Raw genomic sequence first — 20,875 nt, 5'->3', positions numbered from 1 at the left:
AAAGAGAATTTCTTCTGTTTTTCTCCAATATTTTCATTGCCTATTTTGCATCTTATAGATTATCAAGCTCTGTAGTCCATGCTTAAGTAAGTCCATACAGTTGCACCTTGCACCCTGAAAACAACTGTACAAAATCAGTTATTCCTTCAAACACCGAATGCCACTAATGAGGCATACTGGTGACGAGTGGACCTCAGCCTCAATTGGTAGTTCAATTTTAGGACTGTAAAAAAAAGAAAGTAGTGCTTTTCTGCCAGTGGCTCCAAATATATTACAGTTCTGTTAGCAGACTGCATGCCTTGAGGTCTTAACACTCTACTGTTAGAATGCCTGGTACTGTAAGGAGAGGAATGCCTGGTGCTTTAGTAAACACATAGACCATGCTTGAAAGATCTCAAAGATCTAATCTGAAGTTCAAAGCAATGCTGCATTCTTAATACATAGAGGAATTGTGATGCTGCGTTTGCATCTCTGTGGAATAAAGCTCTCTTGTGTGGATTCTTATTTTGGGAAAGAGGTTTTTTAGGAGATTTAAGAGAAAGCTTGGTACAAAGAAGAAAAGAATTACAAGCTTACACATTGCTTGGAAAGCATTCTATAAGAACACAATTTAATAAAGAAAAAGGCTTTTTTGGGGGGATTTGTCATATCAAACTCTAATGTAACAGACCTGACTCCAGAGTCTGTTGCAAAACCTCTATTGCTGGACTGGCTTCTGTCAGAATGTATGTGGGTTTTTTCCTGTGAACTTATGCAGTAATCTTTCCATTTTCAATTTGTGCACAAGCCCTAACTCAGAACTTGCAGTTCTAGGGCTAGTCAAGCTTCTAAGTCCACTGCTCCAGGGACTTAGTGAAGGTCATTCAGCATCTTAGTCTATAAGGCAAACTAGGATGTGTCACAAATGGGAAGGAGAAATATCTAGACATTTCTGTTCATTTAGAAAAGGATTGTGTCTGCAAGCATAATGCCATTAATTTTCCTTCTCAGAAGTTTTCTGAGTTAAGAAATGTCAAAAGGCAAAACCCTGAGGGAACCGTTCTGGTATGATTTCTTTTATATTTAAAGATAGTGTTCAAGAGAGGCAATACACTTGTTAAAAGGGTAGGTGTTTTATATGAAGTGAAAAATGGAGGACATTCTGTAAAAGACTTAAAAACAAATTCATCACTTCACACATAAGGCTATCTAGAGATGAGATTTTGGCACAGCGTTTGAGGATAAATGGCGTGTCTGTTTGATCAAAGAAGTTTTTTGAGATTAGCTGAATATTAAATATGTAAATATACTCGCCTCTAACAGGTGTGTAATTGGCAAGAATGATCAAAGTATCCTTTCAAATCTCTAGACAGATACTAAGTATGCATCTTCTCGTGTTAAAAATTGTACTTTTTTTTCTTTTGCTTTTTAAAGGAGCTTCATCATCTGCTCTTCCTGGGGAAAAAAAATCATGCTGACAAAGACTTCTTTTGAAAAGCTGGAAGAGGAACATTTGCTGTGATATATTGATCCTTTGGAAGCAGCTGATAGTGGCGAAGCCCGCTCCATCACCTAGGAGTCTGACAATCCTGGTAACAGGCTGGCAAAACTGCATGAACCTGATTTTTGCATTGTTTACATCCCTGTGCTAGCAGCTGTTAGCATAGTATTAGCCTTCTGTAGTCCTCATGTAACCTCTTGAAACTTATATGGGGTCCATGCTCTGAGACTACCTGCCAAATATTTAAAAAAAGAATCATCATCACCTCTCTCTTTCTATTCATTTTCCACCTGGGGAGAAAATAGCTTGATTAGTTTGGGTGATGATAGGAAGCTGGAGGAAATCCAATCATGATTTTTCAGTGTGAAGGGTTTATTTCCTTTCATTTCATTCATTTCCATTCAGCTGAAGGTAATGAGGTTATGCAGGTCTGATTTCAAAGGGCACAATTTTGAAATGATGGGTTTTGCTTAGGTACATTATAGCTTTAAATTGGTGATTTTGATGAAGTTGCATAAACTGGAGTATAATGCAGTTTCTTTCCTCCAGAGATATGGTGGCTCAGCAGGGAAGATATGCAGTGATATTTTTTCTTTTTTTTTTTTCTCTCTCACCACTAAAGTGCACAAGAACAGATCTGCTGAGTAGGAAGTGCTATTTTTACATAATCACTTTTCAATCCAGATCCTCACTGTAGACATTTTGAAGAGACCAAACTAAGCATCCTAACAGTCACTTCTCCTCCAGCTGCAAAACTGCATACAAGAAGCTGTAGTGTAGGTCATTTAATAATTTAATAGTCTCCTCTTTATATAATTCTACTGTCAACTAGCTGAAGTATTTCCCAATAAGTGTTCTTCACATTTCTGGGGTTAACCATCCAGAAATTCCTTGTTTACATACAAACAGCTTATGATTGCCAAAAGAGATTTTTGAAATGTAGGTATCTAAAAAAGAATGTAAATGTGGTTATTTTGTGTTGAAAATTTTTTCATTTACTGGGATGCATTACTATAACATCTGATATCTAATTTATTCTCATAATCAGCCCTTTGAGACAGGGAAATGTTATTATTGTTATCCTCATAATTCAGATGAGAAGTGTTTTGCTTAAAGCCATCCAGGACCTGCATAAAAGAGAAGGAAGATAAAACCATCTTTCATGTTTCAATATGAATTGTTCAAATTCGAATGAAGTAGCAAACATGATTAAAGTGCTTGTTTACAAGTTGATGCAGAGGTATCTCTTGTTTGACCATGAGAGTGACTCCTATCCTCTCACCTCTTTTTTTGACTCCCTCCAGCTGCTGCCATTGACCAGTACTTCTTATTCTTTGCACCAATATTAGTGAGAGCATGTTTTATCCCATGTGACTTAGGCTAAATTTCTCTTTTGACCAGGCTTTGCTATAATCTGGGATGACTGTTATTCGCTCCCTTCTATCTACTGTTTATCTAAAGAAAAAAAAACCAATTGTGTCATAAGCAAAACAAACAAAAAATAACCACCCAAAACACATTCATAAGTCATATCTGATAAGCATGTAGTAACATTAACAATTCAAAACACTTGTTGAAAGCCATCCTTTTGGTTAGAGAGCATAACTTTTCAATAAGTTACTGATTTAGATATGAATGAAAATTTAGCACATGCATACCTAATCTTTCTTTATAATTTCTGCAGAAGTTTTTACATAAGAAAGTTTGGCTCACGTGAGGCAAATTAACTTCTTTGGATGCCACCTGGGTTACACTATTTGTGATATAAATGTTGACATTAATAGAAAAAAGGGTCAAGTGTCAGCAAAAGCAGTAAGAAATAAAAGACATTTTGAAAGCTTCCTTCCATCTTTTCCTTCCAACATGAAAAAGAAGATATTTTTTCTTAGTCCTGAGAGCAGTCTCCTTGACTTTGATAGCTCAAATTTCAGAGCACCTGCGTAAGTTTTTTTAGCAGCATAGCACGGGACTGCAGTGCCCATATCCAGACGTGGGTTTTGAGCCAAGTTCTAGTTCAGTGACTTACAGGCTTTGTGGGTAGAAGTCACAATCTGCTTAAACTCAAAGCAGTTTTTGTTTGTATTAGAGACTCACAACTCAAATACTGTCCTTATTAGCCTTAGAGTTTGAATTAATATTGCCTCATAGTTTCTTACTGATATATCTTCTACCTATCAGGACAGCTGTTCTCAAGACCAATTAGCCTTTGCTTCCTAGCACAGTCAGTCCTGTTCATAGAGCAGCCTAGATGATGCTGAAAGTTGAGATCATTTCAGGATTAGCTGGACAAGGCTTTTTCTCATCTATGACCAACAAAGTGTTTTGCTGAGTTCTGAAACAAGCAGAAGGATAATGTACACAAAGTGTCAGTGAGTCATTTGTGGACATGCCTCTGGGCATTTATCCTTTTCTCAGAGAGGCATTTTTCCTCTAATCCACCGAAGCGGAAGGAAATAGTATTTTAATTTTAGGACTGGACTTGAATGCAAACATTGTACTTTTAAATCTTAGATTTATGATATACATATTAATAAAATATGCCAGTATTCAAATAAGGAAGCAAACCCACAATGGATGAACGGGCAAGTGAGTACATCCTACATGGTAATGATATGCTGAAAACACCTTGAAAATGACCACATGGGCTTCTGCTCTCTAAGCAATTGATGTAAGTCACTGCACATCCCTGCCTTGTAAAGAAACAAATAACTATTATGCTATGTTTACATTCTAAGGTACAAAGTTAAGCAGTCATCTACAAACTTGGAAAGGTGGATGCTTTGTATAATAAAAAGATTTAGCTGCTATATTCTTTAACATCCTTGTGTAAAAGTAAGTTCCACTGAAGAAATTACTTTCCATTCTTCCTATTTGATGACTTACGCATATTTTAGATTTTTTCTTTTCTTACATAACAAAGTTTAATCAACAACTTCAATGATAATTCAGTATTTTTGTAAAAAGAAATGTATTATTTTACATAGTTTATTCAGTAACCTTTAGTTTTAATGCATTTTAGAAATATAGATGATTCCAAACTTTATCTGCTAGGTTCAATTAAAAAAGATGGTTTACACATATTTATTTATTTATTTAAGAACATTCTAGAAAATTGCTAGTATGCTACACTGAAGAAGTGTATATTAGATTATCTGGTAACATATAATTATGCATTGATGCATTAGAACGTCAACTCACCTTTATATTTCTTTGCCTGAAGACCCTATTTCTATCAGAAGAACAGAAATACAATAAAATACATTACTTGGTAAAAAAATATTGTTACATAACTTAGTTTTGAATATCGAGATGGGCAATAAAGTTTTTTTATATGTGAAGCTAAGGGATCATTCCAAGTGCTGCTAAAACTCTCAGGCTTTGGGAAAAAAAACCCCAACATTAATTCAATGCAATGCAAAGCTGCACAGAAGTGCACAGAATTATGAGAAATGCTGTTTTCTTTGTCTTTTCCCTGGTTGTTTTCTTTCAGTGTAAGTGACACAGTTAATTTTTCTTGATTTATAGAAAATTACAATACATAGGTATAAATTTAGAGGCTGTCTACATGTTAAGCTCTTTGAGATGAAGTGTTGAGAGTCCTTAGACAAGATTGCAGACTTGCAAAAATGAAAGCATATTTTTCTAATATAATTTTTAAAGGACAAATGTACTCTCAGCTGTGCCATATTTCTGTAACTAATGATATGCAAAAGGCTGACCCCTCAGCTGATGGACTTCAGTATTACTTGATGCTAGGAAAGCAAAATCCCCATAAACACATGGCTCACTAAGTAGGAAAAGTCTGCAGTGGGTTAGCTAAGGAATAGGACAAATGAAACCTAAAACTATGCAGTTAATAGGTAAAAAATCAACACGCTCTTAGTTTTTCCTCAGATTCAGCTGTCGAGAAGGGAAAATATGTCTTCATAATTTATTTTCACTCTTTGTTTACAAGTGAGAACTATTTTGCCAGTGAAGGAGCTACTGGAATGAAAGAGCAGTTGAGAAATACCCGATAGACACTGTGCTTGGAATAGTTCTCTTTGTATTAAGCTTTTGATTAGTAATATGAAATGTCCAAAATCCTAAGAAGGCTAGAAGAAGAATTTCCCCTTGCTTTCAAATTGTTTACCAATCTGCATTTTTTTGAGGCATGTAATGCCCTCTGGTGGTTCACAAGCTTTATGGCAAGTTAAAGTACTGGAAAAATGGGAATTAACGGTTGGGTGTGCTTCCTTTCTTTCCCTTCGATAGCTCAGTCACAGAGCTTTTCTTGCGATCTGCAGTTTTGATAATTCTCTTGGCAAGCCGTTGAGGCTTTACTCAGAGCTGCTTTAAAGAGGACAAAGCTCTTGCAGCCCTGTCGTGAGCGAGCTGTACTCCCTTGGAATAGGAAAAAATCCTGCCAGTGCTGAAGCAGAGCTTAAGTCAGATTGTACTCTGAATTGCTCTGTCATAGGACTAGAAATAAAATACATGTCTTGTTCATGATTTAGTCCTGTGTATCATTGCACGAAGAGGACCAGATAGTGTTTTGTGAAGATTGTCACTTTTTTAGAACAGGGGATGAAAAGGTGATTGAAAAGATGATGAACAGAGAATTGACATAGGCAATCTCCTCCCCTACCCTGCTCTCCCTCCCTCCCCTGGTCCTATCTGCCTGATACTGTCTTTCTTTGAAAAACTCCAAGTAGAGTTATTAATGAAAAAAACTAAAGTAAAATATATATGAAGTGGTAACTGGAAATGGACTTCAAGCTGCAAGTAAAAGCACCATCTCTGGCCATTTTATTCATGTAATGTAACAATAGTTTTACGCTCTGTCTATCAAAAGGACAGCAGATAGATGCTAGATAAATGGATATTTTTTTCTTGACCTAAATTGTTAAATATAGAATTATTAAATATGTCTTTCTAACAGAGAAGTCACTTTCCTATGTCAAAGACCATCAATCTTAAAAGTTTTTAACCTTTACACCCAAGGCAAGACACCAAATATTAGCAAGACATAAAAAGAAAAGGAAAAGAGCCCATATCATTTATAACTTACAGGATTGCAGCAGAGGAGAAAGAAGAGTGGATGCATGAGGCTTTTTGAAAATTCAGACGTTCTGTTTTGTTCTACTCCAGCTGTATTTAAATACTACTGCTGCTGAAAGGTGTTGAGATTATTCAACATAAACTGATCTAGACATTAAAGAAATTTTTGCCTTTGGTTAGATTGTTAGTGACAGTGTTGTGGGTTGCAAAGGGCTGATTGTGAAATCAGGCGAACAATAATTCAGAAAGTTCTTTTTAACATGACAGAGCTGACTGGAGGCTCATTATAAATACCAGCTCCATATAAGGAAAGGCAGAAGGGAATTGACTTCAGTGTTTTTATTCCTGGAGGTGAGGGACACACACACATAGTGAAAATAAACAATGAATAAATAAAAATAACTCTTGCTTATAAAAGGTCAATCTAGTTTCACCCACACAAATTTTTATTGAAAATTATTTTAAAAATGCACAGTATTCTGTTTATTTCAACTTTCCCATCCCTTTGACTGAAAACCATCCTATATATTCAGAGAAAAATCTTATTTTGGATCACGACTGTTCTATTACTGTGAGTACCCTGCTCGTGTCTTTAAGATTTCTCAAAGAAATTCCTGTGAAAGCCCTGTTTTGGCAGTTAACCTGAGATATGCCAACTGGCCAAGAAAGCTATGGTCCATTTTTAAGTGCCTGACTGTACTTCAATTTTTAAAAGTCTTAAGGTAGCTTTCTGCCACAGCAGTTAGTGTAGATACCTTGCCTCACAGCACATCTTCAGGTATGACAACCAGTTTGGTTTTTTACGAGGGGCATAAGTTCAGTCTGACTGCTCTCAACTGAGTAAAAACTGCATAGCCCTATAAGACAAAGACAAGACTGAAATAGTATACTATTTCAGAGCCAATGCAAGTAAGTTCTCCCTGCTACATGTTCTCTATGTGTGGCAGCTGAATAGTTATTTCACTTACTCGATGCTGGCACAGTAACACTGGGCGATGCTTTCTTCCTACTGGAAGCATTTGGTGGTTTTGTAAATGTATATATAAACATCAAGTAAAAATGTACTGAATGACCCATCTAACATGCTTTCAAGCCATTTACTGTGGCTATTTGTGGGGATGAAGACAGAAGGGTCTAGAACTTCTTACCTGAAAAGAGCAGCAAAAGTTGTCAAGAGATGTATTTGAAAGCATTCAGTATTACCTATGGCAGGCATGAGGCCCCAGAAATGTCTTCCAGAACTATGTTGATGCCATTTGGCATGGAAATTTGAACAGAATCTGAGAACTCAGGAGGCTACTGGGATAGCAGAATAGTGACAGATTGACTCTATGGTAAATCCCTTAGTCAAAGCCAATCTTAATAAACCCTGAAGAGACTAACTCGGGAGAGGCTGGGGGAAATGGAAGCTCATGGCACACATTAAAGTTCAAATGAGTAATTGCCATCTAGATTCTTTGTTGTGGTTTAACAGTTCTCAGGTTTGGAACAGGGCATTTATTTTTTGAAAAAGCTGGTTGCATTTATAGGGCATTCTGTCCTTGGATAATTTTATTGACAACAGGTATGCAGTTAAACCTGCAATTTCTCAGACAGTATTGTATTGATTACCTTTCCCACTTTATTGTATACTCCTTAAAGATCAAATCACCTAGAGTACATTAAGGAGTAATCTGACTTTCAGTTGAATGCCTTTTTATTATACTAGGTACTTTGGATTAGTGGCACATCAGTTTGTGGAGTGTGTTAACAGCTTCCTCTATTATTGTGCTCCCATAACAACTAAAAGAAGGGAAGCTGTGGTCTTACAAAAAAGAAAAAAAGTTAATGAGTTTAGATAGCTATTCACTTTACAGAGAACTTCATTGAATAAAATATGATTAAGTTAATGGAGTCAGGTCAGACACTAGTAAAAAAATAGATACTTGTTTAAAACAAAACGTTGCGCAAATCAAGTCTGAAACAAAGAGAAACAAGGTACAAATTTCACTGAGTCAATCTTGAACAAGAACAAAGTACAAGGTGAAACAAATTAAGAATAACAGGTAAATGCAAAACAAATGGAAAAAAAAAAGATGAGAAAAATGCCCACAAATAAAAATCAGATTGTATCTTAAAACAGATTAAAGTCAACCAGGGCAAAAGTGACATGAAAGGAAAAACAGAACTATATATGGTGCTTTATATGGTGAATTGTACTTTAGTCACAAAATCTGAAGTGTTGGAAGACAATATTCGTATCAAGAATTGAATTTTATTGCTACCCAAATGATATCCCTTGCCCTAGTCCTGTTTTTTTTTTCTCTTCATCTTTCCTGACCTGTCTCATCTCATATTCTGTGAGAAGCAATGACCTTTGCTTACAGGGCTTTGAGTTCATCTCAAGGGGAGAAGGGGCACAAGAAGTGCCAATACCTTAATCAAGGATACAGCTGTCTGCAAGGGGATGTCTTTTTTGGGCAGGGTTAAGCTTTCAGTTCATGCAGCATCCTCGGACCAATGCTATACTCATGTGACACCTTACACTACCTAAGACCTCAATAAACATACAATAAAGGTTCTCAGTCTGTCTTCTAGGACTGATGTTTCTTCTTCACTAACTGCACTAGGTCCCAGTAGGTGACAGGATGGAGGAGGAAGATGAATCATTTGGATTCTGCTGCCATGGACTGAATTATCTCTGACTTACCTCTGAAACAACTGATGTGTCCTCCCAGAGATGTAGCCAGCAGCTACATCCAGGACTGGTTCCTAACAGGAAGCCTCTACCGCCTCCACCTCTGTGAGCATCAGCTTTGTTAACACACCATCCAGTGCACCCCAAGCTGATTATTGGTAAAATGATAGAGGATGCATTAATCCCCAGAGACTTTACTATTGCAGTTCATCATATGGAAAGTTATTTTTAGTCTCTTGTAGTAGCTTCTGGGCAGACCCACATGACTAATCACAAAAGCAAAACAGCAAAACTTACTGTTCCACACGTGCTTCTTCATTGTTTCTCATCTGCTTGGCTCTGTTTACACAGCACATGCTGCTGAACATATGGCTCAGCCAGAGTGAGACTAGAAGGTGGGAGAATATCCTAGCAGAGCAAAGTGCTTCCTACACTGGAATCATCATAGAACCATAGAATGGCCTGGGTTGGAAGGGACTTAAGATTGTCTATTTCCAATCGCCCTGCCGTGGGAAGGGACACCTGCCACTGGACCAGGATGCTCAGAGCCCCATCCAACCTGGCCTTGAACACTTGCAAGGATGGGACATCCACAACTTCTCTGGGCAACTTGTTCCAGTGCCTCACCACCCTCACAGTAAAGAATTTCTTCCTAATATCCAATCTAAACCTGCCATCTTTCAGTTTAAAGCCAATGCCCCTTGTTCTGTCACTCCATGCCCTTGTAAAAAGTCCCTCTCCAGTTTTCTTGCAGTCCCCCTTCAGTTACTGAAAGGCCACAACCAGCTCTCTGGTTGAGCCTCCGAAAGATAAAAATCCTAACTTTTTACTCATTTACCAACAGACAGAAAACTTTTACTTTCCTTTTATATAAAATTATTTACCTTCTGTTTGTTTGTTTGTTTGGGGTTTTTTTTGTTAAAAAGGAAAGATTAAGAAGTAGTATAGATAACAGACTAAGGCTTCTACTTGGCAGCGTTTTTCACCCTATGCACAGGTTGGCTGACTGGCTCAGAAATTCTCTTCTAGTGTCTAAGTCCTGCACAAGCTGCCCCTGGTACCCCAGCAGCCTCAATGGTCCTGTCTTTTATTGGCTCAGAAGTTGTGCCCTGCCACCCTTCCAATCCAACCATGCTATGTGCACGGCATCAGTAAACACTCTGACAAAATACATAACTCACACTGATATTTTTTCTCCCAGATAAGCATGCTGGAGACATTAGCTTCATTACAAGACCACTAGGTGGCAATTTAGCAGCCCTGTTTTAAATGTTTAATATATTTGATTTCCCTATTTTGCATTAGACACAAACTTGAATGGCAAACTGAACAAAGTTCTGGAAAACATGTACTGGCTGTTCCTGCCAAATCTGTTGAGGTCTGTCTGTTTATCACACCCTTCCCAGAGGTGCATTAAATAGGACACCTCAGCGAACACCTCTGGCCAGGTTGCAGGAAAAGTAATTATTGATTATCATGAAAAAGTAAGAGTCCTTCTAACTCTTTAATATATCCTTTGTGTTGCAGGCTGTATAGGAGTTGTAGCTGTATATGCTATGAGGAGACTGACCCTGTCCACAGCCTCATGTGCATGACATAGCTGCATACATTGAAGGTGAATTTCTGTGGCAGCACCCAATGCAGCAGGGGAGTTACTGTGGCCTTTGTATGCCAAATGTGTCAGCAGTGACCCCACATCCCCCTCTTCTTGCTAACCGAATATCACAAAGATGGTATGAACCATTTTCCTAGAAATTGAAAGTTGTTTTCCTAACAAACAACTACTGTATGGTTGTCTGAGAGGATTGGATTTCTGCAGAATGCGTTTCAGATCTGGAAGATTTAAGACTGGCATCTAAACAGAGAAAGAGAAGATGAGCAATGCAAGTATATGTGTATGTGAGTGTGTACAGTTATTTTCATTACAAACAATAAAAAGATATATAAGGTATATATCAAAACACATACATACAAGAGAAATATTTTGATTGCATCCCCCTTCACCTTTGTGATAATGTTTATTTTTAGTCACCCTGTTCAGTGCTGAGAGCTTTTATGGATTTTACTTAGCAGTGAAGTGATGCTCAAATGACTGATATCAGAACTTTTGTGAAAACTATTCATAGTAGCGCCCACGGTTAATGATTCAATAAGGAGATTTACGAAGTATTTTTTCCCCAGTGATCTCAAGTGACACACACTAAAAGCAGTGAGCTTTTGATATGCTGACATTTGTTCCTGGGGAAAAAAAATAAAAGAGCAATAGCATATTGTAAAATTTCAGCCTTCAGATGCTAAAAATAGGAGGAAATGGAAGAAAAGAATTGCTTGAAGTCAGAAACCAACAAGACAATATGTAGTGCTTCTGTGCTTCAAAGCAGGCTGACTCAGAATCTAATGTTTTGGTAGAAAAGGTCATGAAGAAAATGGTTTATGATTCTCAGTGATCTTTATATCAAGTGACTCTTAGGTCTCCAATTACAGAGCTGCTACCTGATGCAAAAAAATTCAACCAGTCTGTTAACAGCAGAAAATACTGCGAGTGCAATTGCAGGATGTGGGGAGTGGGGACAGAACATGAAAAGTATCTTGTTCTCTTTTTCATAAGTATCTGAATGGAGGGTGACAAGAGGATGGAACCACACTCTTCTTGGTGGTGCCAGTCAATAAAGACAAGAGGTAACGGGCAGAAACTGATGCACAGGAAGTTCCACCTGAATATGAGGAAGAACTTCTTTACTGGGTGGGTGACTGAGCACTGGAACAGATTGTCCAGAGAGGTTGTGGAGATTCCGGCACTGGAGATATTCAAGAACCATGTGGATGCAATCCTGTGCCATGTGCTCTAGGATGACCCTGCTTAAGCAGGGAGGTTGGACCAGATGACCCTTGTGGTCCCTTCCAGCCTGACTGGGTCTGTGATGCTGTGATTCTGTGAATAGATGTGAAACTGAAGAAGATCTTAGGCTTCCCAAGTCGTAGGGGTTTTTTTGATAGCTCAAGACTCGAAAGTTTTAAGAGTGGTGCTGTTGCTTTTTGTGCTGTGACTGATAAATAGCTGCTGGTTTCCTGTCTACTCCCTGCCCTTGGGCAGTGTTACCTGCTGGAAAAATCCCCGTACCATCAACTGAAGGAAGGAGCTTACCTAAGTGTACCAAAGTACAAAAAACATGCCATAATATGTTTAGATGTTTTCATATTGGCATTGTTCTCCAAGGATTCTTTTCCTACTCTTCAGTAAGCAGGAGATCCAGCCAGCCCCGCCCAGCAACAACCCGCGGAGCAGCCGCCGTGGCCGGCGCGGCACTCCCTCTGCTGGCCAAAGGTGGCTACTGCAAGTGCCCCTCCTGCCGCTCTGCCCCGTTCGTTATTTCGTACGGTTGAAAGTCGCGTCCCTTCCCGCCCACCCCCAGTCCTCCGCCCGCTCGCCTCGCGATGCTTTTTTACAGTATAGGGAGGATAGAGTCGCACAAACGATCTCCCGTGAGGAAAGGCTGAGAGAGCTGGGGTTGTTCAGCTTGCAGAAGGCTCCAGGGAGACTTCCAATACCTAAAGAGGGCTACAAGAGAGCTGGAGAAGGACTTTTTACAAGGATATGAAGTGACAGGACAAGGGATTATGGCTTTGAACTGAGTAGGCATATGGATATTTAGATAGATATCAGGAATAAATTCTTTACTGTGAGGGTGGTGAGGCACTGGAACAAGTTGCCCAGAGAAGTTGCAGATACACCATCCCTGGAGGTGTTCAAGGCCAGGCTGGACAGGGCTTTGAGCAACCTGGTCTAATGGGAGGTATCCCTGCCCCTGTCAGGGGGGTTGTATCTAGGTAATCTTTAAGGTCTGTTCCAATCCAAACCATTCTATGATTCCATGATGTCCCATAGTTTCATTGAGCAACAGGTAAAGGGAAGCTGCCAAGCTCTCTGGCAGAGGCATTCCTTATTTGACACTGCTTCTTAGGCAATTGTTCATTACACCTGCAAAGACCCGTATATGAAAAATTTCTTAAAAAAACTCAATTACAAGCAAAAAAAGTATTTTTTGCTTGTTTATTTTCCATATGCAAACTGAGAAACTTCATGTTCTGTCATAACCAGTAACAGTAGGAACCCACTTTCTATTTAAAAGTCCTAAAAAATTCTTTCAGAGAGAATTTTTCTTCCTTTCAGGGAATAGAATTCTTTTAGAATACTTCAAAGAATATTCTAAAAATAAACATTTTCTCTACCCCCTGGAAACAATGGGGAATTTGTTTTAATCAAATAGGTGGATTTTGATTCCTGGCAGATGTTTTTTTCTTTAACAACAATTCAAGCAGCTTCATAAAATTCTCTTTTTGACAAAGTAATAATTTTCTAAACACTGTTATTTTTCCTCTTTAAGCCAAGACAAATTAGTATATGTGGGCATTTTAACACATCTGGCTTTGGAGAACCCAATTTTTATTCATTTTTTTGCAGGAATGACTGTGTTATTTGTTACCTATACTAATTTTCCCCTTTAGATCAACAACAAATAACAACCAACAACCTCTTCCATTCCCTGTCTGAAATTCATAAAAAAAAAAATCCCTCAAATGCACTGTTGTCTAAATAACATACTTAAAACCTGAACTATGAATAGAAATTAAAGGCTATAGGGTAATTTTTTCCTCATTTTTGCGAATTATACCAGTTGTCTTCCTACTTTATAGCTGTCTTTTATCTTCCAGCAGTGACACCCCCCATCTGACTTATGATCTCTCCACAGGAAGTCATTGAGTGACACAATAGAGTTAATGAATTGGTCTTTCACCTCCAAAAACCTGATCTAAATGCTACCCTGAGATAATGAGCATGATGGAGTTCAGTAATGTCAGCAGAGTATTAACTTCTGTTTAAAGGAAGAATGAGCACTGGCAGGAAAATGGATTTTAAGAGTGATTTGGAGCAATTGCACCTGCATGCATTATGGCAACTCTAGCCTTCCTTCATTAGAGTCATATTCACATTATCCCTTTGCTATTTGAATAGAATTTGGCAGAGGTTTATCTGCAGAGTGTATCATTTATCATGGATCTTTCTAGATGTTTAAGTTCCCTACCACTCTAATATCTAAGCACCACACCTTCAGTACCTGGTTGTTTAATGTCAGAATAGATCTATACAAAGAATCAGAGAGGACCACTTAACCAGTCAAGGATAATATTTTTTATCACAGACATACATAATGGCAATATATTTCAGGAAAAAGATAACACTACTGTCTAGTAAGCACCAGCTTAACTGCAGAAGTCAGCAGGACTGACTGAGTGTTCCTCTTTCCAGCACAGAAAGGCCAAATACAGTGTACTTCACTAAGGATCTCTATCCCTGCTAAAGGTGGATTATTTCAATGCTCTAAAGGCCTTCAGCACCTACAGAGGTAACTCCTTCACTCCTTTTTTGAGGGATTTGAAAGAGGTCAGCAACATCTTTCCAAGCACTTCATCATTCACAGACATATTACAAACTGTCAAACAATTTGGCAAAAGACAAAAAAATTTCTTTAAGTTTGTTGGCATTTTTTCACCATATTTTCAGCTCTCCCTCTTTGTTGTTTCAGACAGATCCCGCCTGCACTCTCAAAGGTCACATTTCTCAGTCTAAAATGAGAAGCATCTCGCATACTTTTCCCAAATTCTTGACAAGTTTTTCACTGTGCTAGTCCAGTGATGTCATTATGTATCTTAAAGCTTCTTCAAAAAGTGTGGTATCTGACATAAAGAGATCCATGTGCCCATACCAAGTGCCTCCACCCACTTACAAGCTTCCACAGGCTCTTCAAAACAATGGTGATGGTCTAGTTGTCTCGTCAGTTTAGACAGTGTTTCTCTGTAAAGCAGCAACACAATGATAGATTGCAGAAAGAGCAGCTGGGTGCCAGTGAGCAACGGGAAAGGCTGCCACTCCCTAGCTGGAGTTGGATCAATAAGACAAACAAATGAAGAAAAACCCAAACAACAAATCCCAGAACTCACCCCCAGCAAAAATAAGTCCAAAACAGGTAAACTGCTAACCCAAGTGAATCCCTTCCCCACCTTTATCCCCACTGAATTTCTTTCTCTGTGTGTGTTCCTTGTCTTTGGGGAAGAGATGATGATCTTCCTGACTGCTCCCCAAAACTAAAAAGGAGAACAAGACTGTCAGAGTAGCTGTGCTGTTGCCTTCGCTCTGATTTTTTTCCCTCACACAATAAAATTCAAGCTTTCACCTAAAAACAAAAACAAACCACCAAACCCCCCCCCACCCAACCCAATTGAAACCAAACAAAAAATCACACAAATTGAGTATTTGCAAACTAACTACTGTAACTTTTCAAGGCAATGAAACCCTGAGTAACCAAAGAAAACAAGTGTCTTAGAATAGTGAAATAGTTGATACCATTGTGTATACACAGAAAACCATCTTTACATCTTAGGCAAATAAGCTTTATTTTTTCCTGAGTGGCAGCAGCATCTGACTAACTTGTTCCCTGAACAGTTATTGGTACTTCACACTCTTACACAGACAGATGTTTATACATTCACCCTTTTTTTGTCACTCTGACTTCAGCCTTCCAATCCCAGCAAAACATATCTATTGATTACAGGCAGACTGTAAACAGCTCACAGTCTGGTGTTCTGTTGGCTTTGCTATTACCATCTTTTTACTTTCTTCTTGGTGTTATGGTTGGTTTGGGTTGTTCAGTTTTTTTTTCTTTCAAGGTTCTTGATTCACCCTTACCTACAGTCCCTAAACAGCTTTAATACAGCTTAGTCCTCCTTTTCTGCTCTCCTGCCTTCCCCTCCACAACTGCCTGCAATTCCCATCAAAAGGCTGGCTCAGACCCTCACAGTTCACCTGTTCATACCCAAGTTTATCTAAGCCCAGTCTATGCTTGTCTCCAATCAAAAGTTAATTTTAAACTTGAACAGATGTTTGTCCCCAGAGTTTACATAGTTTATATATTTAGAAGATAAATGTTCTCTTGGCCTTTGTTAGTCTATATTAAACAAGCCAAATTCTTTTCAGGTGTGACCGACAGGGAGCAGTCAGTGGTGTTTGTGCTCAGTTGGTGCCAGAAGGCAGCTGAACCCGCAGCAGACTTGGACCTGAAGCCAGACAGGTATGTGTGTGTGGATACCTGCAGGTTTGTGATTTTCAGTACTGGATGGAATGGTTTGGTCAGAATACAGGTGGAGAAAATGCACCTGGATGTGCAAAGCAGGACCTCAGTCTCTTCTCAGACATGGTCCCCAGTCACACAGTTAACCAAGAAGTTTTCTCAAATATAGCTGTTTAACAGGTAAGCTCTCTTCTATTCATGGAATATTATTGTTAGCTCTTAAGACCATGTCCTTAGACCTGGTAAAGCTGAGCTGGTTTCCTGGTTTCCAATAGGTTTGAAGGTTTTAGTTGTTTGGTTTTTTTTTGCCTTGGGCTGAGGCCAAGAGCTGTAGGGCTCAGGGGAGATGACTTGCCCTGATGGTATGACCCAGTACTTGCTCCAGACTGTATGAACAGAGCACTCAGCAGAGTATTAACATGTCAAAATGCTGAGTAGGCACCACTGAAATGCTGAATGTGGCACATATGAAATGCCCCGTGCACCAGGGACTTGGTATCTTGCGTGAGACCCACAGACATGTGAGCTTCAAGACCTGCAGAGCCTGACATGAGCACAGCCCAGGAAACACTGCTTTAGAGTGCATATGTGTGGGGGAAAGCGGGCTATAATGATGCTTGGGAAGGAGTTATCTTTTGCTTTTTCTGTTTGCCTATTCATTCCCTTTGTTCTGTGCTCCAGCTGAGAAGGAATCTCTTAGATGTACCCGTACGTACTGTCATGGCAGATTTGCTCAGCTACATTAAGCTTTGGTGTAATTCTGTGTCTTAGATGCCTTCTTTTATTTATTTAGTTTTAGTTTTAAACATGCATTATGATAAGATTTTGGGGGATTTTTAGGATATAGAGGGAGTATGTGGCAGGTCAGTGGAAAGGAAGTCTTCTTGCCTCATCCTCGCTACAGCACCCTGGGTCCTCCTCTGCCTCCTGGAGATGCCATCTTCCCCAGAAACTCCTGGACATGATCCAAGGAGAGAAGAATCACAGCTGAAGGACAGAGCAGACAGAAGGGAAATGGAAGATCCAGCAAGGAAACAGCACAGCAAGCATGGGTGGGTGACTCCTGAGGAGAGCACCATCAAAATCACAGCCAAAACAGGAGAGAAGGAAAAAAAACACCCTTCCCTAAGGTTTGAGAGATGGCAGTGCAGCCACTTGGGAAGTCACGGAGTTGTTAGTTGGAAAGCAAGACTGGATGTGAAGGCTGGGTCTGCTATGATACTTGGGACTGGAAGACCCTCAAGTTCTCTTCTGTCTTTCCTTTTCATTTTGAGTTTTCTCAGATTTAAAAGTATGCTCTTCTAGTATCTGTTTAGAAATAAACTGGTTTCTAATCATATATGTAAAAAAACCAACCTTTTATTATTTCTGGGAGTGATTACTTCCAAAATGAGATTGATACGCAGCTACCTTATATTGTGGCTTCTTCAAGATGAGTATCTAAAGAGTTCCAGAGTACATCTCCAGTCCTTCTTGGTAGCAGTCACTGCAGCATTTCACTGTGCTCCAGAAGGAGGGCATGGGTTCAGGTTCTGCGGCTTCGTCCTGTTGCTCCTTTTGCTGAAGTCAGTTGACTGTAGAAACTGATCAGGCAACAACTTGACCTGTAGCTGACTTGCTTACGCCTTCCTCCTAGCTGAGCATTGTGTATTCACAGCTGGATTTCAAAATATAGCTATCCAGGGAGTCTCATGTCTGGATATGCTCAGAACAAAATAAGAAATGTCAGAGCCACATTTTACATGGTGCTGTGGTCAGGTTAATAAATCTTGCAAGCTTTCCAAATAGTATGTTGTTGTGCTTGAGCAGGACTTGCCACCTCAAGCACAATGTCATCTTAGATATTGTTATGTAGCTTCTGCATCTTCAAAGATTTGCATCCAGTCAGCTGAAAAAACACAGTGACCAGGCTCATTTTCTCTGTAGAATAGCAAGTAATGTACCCTAAAAAAAAATTGTATTTGTGCCAAAAATATGTACACAGAAATGGTAGCTATGTTTCCAAGCTTTAGGTTTATTTTTTAGCAAACTAACAAAAGTGGCTTTGTTTTAAAATCAACAACCATGTCTATAAAAAGGTTTGATACACCAGAAACACATTAAAATAGCCTTATATGAATGCACAGTATGCCTCCAGTGATAATACTAACACTGTGCCTTGTGCACATAATCTTATTTGCATGAAGGACTAGTAGAGTTCTGCTTTTTGTGATCATATACATGGTGGAAAATTGACCAGATTAATGTTCTCATGACAAACTGAGATTTCAGGTACACCAATTGGTGTTTTAAGGACCAGTGTAAATAAATCCTGTGTTTTTAGCTGGCAGTGAAATGGCTCTGAACCTGTAAAACAGAAATGAAACATAGGCTGTATTTGTAGGATGTTGAGGATGGAAATAAGAGAAAGGCAATCAGTAATTTTGAAGCATTGCTAGAATGCTTCCTGTACTCAAACTCAACCACAAACCCCAGGAAAAACGTATGTTTAAGATTTCTTAAGAAATGCAATGTGCCCTGTTTCCTAGGGGAGGGAATCTGGCTTAGCAGCGTTGTGCAACGCAGCTAGACTGCTGCCAGCTACTGAGGAGCTCTCTGAACCACCCAGCAGCTAACAAAGAGGCTGCAATGAAGGGGTAGGCCGGCTGTGCTTCCTGCTGTAAGGAAGCTACCTTTTGTTACTTGAAAGCACTTTTCACATTTTTCATGTGTTTGGGCAGAAATCTACCCAGAATTTTCTTCCCCAGGAGAAATTTCCTTTTTTTTGAAGTTGGAAGACTCTGTAATTCAGGTGGAGAAACAGAAACTAGCTGTGAGGAGTCCAGAGATTTCAGTTAAACCTCATTCACATGGAAATTATTTGGAATTAATTTGCCAGTTCTCAGACCTATCCAAACTGAAGAGACTTTAAGGTGCTCACCCCAGGCCCAGAGCACAGTTTAGCTGATAGTGCCAGTGATGATTTTTGAGCAACCACTCTTGCTCAAAATATGCATATGCATGTTTTCAGGATCTGAGAGGCAGGTTGCAGTCAAAGAACAGAGAAAGAACAAGAATGTTCTCCCATACTGAAAGGAAAACCTGCACTGACCTCCAGAATGATGAAATAGTGAAGAACTTCCTGAGATACTGACAGGAACAAACAGAAGCTTCTGCCTCTTCAGTCTACTGTATCTGAGACGTGAAGATAGGTTGGTTTTGTCATTACCTAGTATTGGTGTTGTCATGCAACATGCATGTACTCTGGAGTTTCTAGTATCATTTTGAGATGATAATGACCTTGAGAAAAGTGAATTACAGATTTGATATAGTAAGTTTTCTAGATGTTCTAGTGTAGCGCTAATTTTTAGTGGAGAAGAAGGAAGCTTTCAATTCTTTCTAAATTTAAGAAGACAATAGATCTGAAAGAAAGACTGTTATGATTCTGTGGTGTAGGTTTTGAACTCTACAGTCACATAGTTTGCTATTTTTCATTTACATTCAAGTCATTTGGATTCGATTTTGAGGACAGAAAACAGATCAGAAATCCACAGTATGGTTTCAAAAGCTTCTTTGAAGTGAAATTTGACTCATGTGGTTATTGCTACTGGTTTTGTTGCTCGAACTGTCTGAAAGAGTTTCCTAAGTAGATTTATTGAAAATAATTTCTTAAAACCCAGTCCTCCCTACGACACCTACAAAAACAAAACAGATGAAATAAGTATTAAGAGAGAAAAATAATACTAAAGAGTCTAATTATACTTAATAAGATAAAAAATTATGGAAACTGTCCCAATGATGTCTTTTCCAGTTATTTAGAAAGAAGATAACATTGAAACACAAGTAATTCCTATTACTACTTCAGTATTTAGGGCTAGTGTTAAGAGGGGGAAAATGGAGATTTAAAGAAATTGGAGAAAAAAAAATATATTTTATTTCTGAAAATTAACCAAAGCTACTCTCTGTGGTGTATATTGTAGAACAACAGCATGCTGTAGTGAACAATAGCATGTTGCAGTGAAAGAGAACAACATAACATAATTGCTTGTATGTCACATTGTTACTGGTCCCCTGTCTGAAATCTCATGGCCCAGTGACACCTCGGCCCACGAAGGGCCAGTAAAATTCGCTGCAAAATAAATGACACTAATAAAATTCCATTTGGTGGGACCGTTTAATTTTGACTCTGCTACATAAAAGCAAAACACATATGTATATATTTTAACTTGAGTATTCAACTTCTTCCTCTCTTCCTTCACATGGAAAAACATATTACCCCACTGTCCAGTGAATCAATCTTGTCACAACAAACAGTTGGTAAACATGAGGGCTAAGTAAACTCAGAGAAATTGTGTGGCTTTTGCAAACTACAAAGCCAGCTTGCTTCTCCACATCACATAGAGAGGAAGGAAAAGTGTTTGTGTGTCAAGAGGAAGAAAATAAGCAGGAAATAACAAACCCAAACAGGAGTAGTAGGAGCACTAGACATCCAAATAGGTTTCAGGGGCCCTTCTGTGTATGATCTTCCTCTGAGAGCGAGCACAGCCTGCCCTATCCCTGCTATCTGCAGCT

The 20,875-nt window shown here is 38.9% G+C and overlaps 1 long non-coding RNA gene across 2 annotated transcripts in view; it reads left to right on the top strand.

Moving 5' to 3' along the window:
• LOC113963167 overlaps positions 1-20,602 on the top strand; it is a 36,172-nt gene extending 15,570 nt beyond the window's left edge. Inside the window, exons 5-8 of one of the 2 annotated variants that reach the window (XR_003532669.1) lie at positions 1,414-1,571; positions 14,506-14,602; positions 16,231-16,324; positions 17,178-20,602. This is a non-coding gene — a long non-coding RNA (uncharacterized LOC113963167). Of the gene's footprint in view, positions 1-1,413; positions 2,941-14,505; positions 14,603-16,230; positions 16,325-17,177 lie in introns of those variants that run through there. The other variant, XR_003532666.1, reaches the window with a different exon arrangement.
• The last annotated feature ends 273 nt before the right edge of the window (positions 20,603-20,875 follow it).

The sequence above is a fragment of the Neopelma chrysocephalum genome, unplaced genomic scaffold (assembly GCF_003984885.1).
Source record: "Neopelma chrysocephalum unplaced genomic scaffold, ASM398488v2 Primary Assembly neopelma1_22, whole genome shotgun sequence".
NCBI lineage: Eukaryota > Metazoa > Chordata > Aves > Passeriformes > Pipridae > Neopelma > Neopelma chrysocephalum.
Note: the sequence above shows the minus strand (reverse complement) of the source record. Positions and strands in the feature narration are given on the sequence as shown.